Source organism: Danio rerio, chromosome 11 (genome assembly GCF_052040795.2).
Source record: "Danio rerio strain M-AB ecotype USA chromosome 11, GRCz13ab, whole genome shotgun sequence".
NCBI classification, from domain to species: domain Eukaryota; kingdom Metazoa; phylum Chordata; class Actinopteri; order Cypriniformes; family Danionidae; genus Danio; species Danio rerio.
In genome coordinates this window covers 42,440,797-42,443,312 of record NC_141031.1, presented here as the reverse complement: position 1 = coordinate 42,443,312, position 2,516 = coordinate 42,440,797, and positions in this window count along the sequence as shown.

Here is a 2,516-nt window from a genome sequence, read left to right as displayed (position 1 = left end):
TCTTGGAAGTGACCTGATTGGTAGAATTTTTTTCGTTGCTCAAAAATAATAAAAATGTATTTTAAATGTGGGTCAAGACGGGCCAAACTTACTTGGCCCAAATATCATATTTCAGAACCTGGGCCAAATACATTATACATATACATTATGGCCCAAGTCTTGAGTGCCACCTTAAAGACGGTGTCACCTCTTCCAAACCTAGGCCATGTTTGACCCACATGCTGTTTGCCAGTGCCGGATGAATGTCTGCTGTGCCAGCTTTATAGAGAGGGTGCTTGCTGCAGAGCCATTTGAGCAGAGCTGAGCTCCAGCGAGGGGGAGCATGAGCTCTCGCTCTGCCTCCTGTAAGCTGTTTTAATGCGTACACCAACCCCACCCCTAACCCTACCCCCAGTGACATCACTCGTAGAAGAAGTGCAAAAAAGGTGGAGCTCAAGCTCAAGCTCCCCCTCGCTGGAGCTCAGTTCGCCCAAATGGCTCTGCAGCGAGCACCACTTGGCTTTATGCCAAATCTGGGCCAGATTTCTTTGCTACCTGGGAAGTATATAGTAGTAGAAAATGATCAGTGCATTTTCATTTTGGGGTGAACTCATTTATTCATTTTCTTGTCGGCTTAGTCCCTTTATGAATCCATTGGTCGCCACAGCTTAATGAACCGGCAACTTATCCAGCACATTTTTATGTTATTTTATTTTATTTTATGTGGATGCCCTTCCAGCCTCAACCCATCTCACACACACATTTACACACACACTCATACACTACGGACAATTCACCTTATTTGGACTGTGGGGGAAACCGGAGCACCCGGCGGAAACCCACGCGAACGCAGGGAGAACATGCAAACTCCACACAGAAATGCTAACTGAGTCGAGGTTTGAACCAGCAACCGAGCAACCTTCTTGCTGTGAGGCGACAACACTACCTACTGCATTGCCCCATTTTGGGGTGAACTATCACTTTAAACGACTTGTGGGACATCATTTAAAAGCTCATCTTTAAAGACTTTCCCCCCCCCAGAGCAGTCCTAGCTGTCACGACTCGAGTTATTGTTATCCTCGAATCAGATGACGACACTAATATGTCACCAGAAAGACAGAAAACCGTATGTAGACTTAAGAAGGTGTCAGGTTGTCGTACACAAATGGACCACCTAGAGGGAAACCGCTAAAAGCTCTAGGCGAAGATCATCATTTACGTAAATATTGGTTAATCCGATACCTGGCAGAGCTCGACGAGGCATAAAAATGTCAGACACTTTAAACCATCCCGTTTGGATTGTGTCATTCGAGTAATAGAGGACTCTTATAAGTATTATATACAGTTGAAGTCAGAATTATTAGCCCCCCTGTTTATTTTTTTCCCCAATTTCTGTTTAACGAAGAGATTTTTTCCACACATTTCTTAACATAATAGTTTTAATAACTAATTTCTGATAACTGATTTATTTTATCTGTCATAATGACAGTAAATAATATTTAATAAAAAAAATTCAAGACACTTTACAGCTTAAAGTGACATTTAAAGGCTTAACTAGGTTCACTAGGCAGGATAGGGAAAATAGGCAAGTTATTGTATAATGATGGTTTGTTCTGTTGCCTATCGAAAAAATTAGCTTCAAGGGGCTAATAATTTTGATCTTAAAATGGTGTTTAAAAAATTTAAAACTGCTTTTATTCAAGCCGAAATAAAACAAATAAAACTTTCTCCAAAAGAAAAAATATTATCAGACATACTGTGAAAATGTCCTTGCTCTGTTAAACATCATTTGGGAAACATTTAAAAACAAAAACAAGAATTCAGTAGAAATAGTTGAAGTCAGAATTATTAGCCCCCCTGTTTATTTTTTCTTCAATTTCTGTTTAGTGAAGAGAAGATTTTCTCAACACATTTCTAAACATATTAGTTTTAATAACTCATTTCTAATACCTGATTTATTTTCTCTTTGCCATGATGACAGTAAATAATATTTGACTAGATATTTTTCAAGACATTTCTATACAGCTTAAAGTGACATTTAAAGGCTTAACTAGGTTAATTAGGTTAAGTAGGCAGGTTAGGGTAATTAGGCAAGTTATTGTATAATGATGGTTTGTTCTGTAGATTATCGAAAAAAATATATAGCTTAAAGCGGCTAATAATTTTGACCTTAAATGGTGTTTAAAAAATTTAAAACTGCTTTTATTTTAGCCGAAATAATGCAAATAAGACTTTCTCCAGAAGATAAAATATTATCGGACATACTGTGAAAATTTCCTTGCTCTGTTAAACATGATTTGTAAAATATTTTAAAAAGACAGTACTGGAAAACCCCCATACATTCTCACATTCACACTCGTACACTATGGCCAATTTAGTTAATTCAATTCACCTATGGCGCATGTGTTTGGACTGTGGGAAAAACCGGAGCACCCGGAGGAAACCCTCGCCAACGCGAGAGAACATGCAAACTCCACACAGAAATGGCAACTTTCCCAGCCAGGACTCGAACCAGTGACCATCTTGCTGTGAGTAAA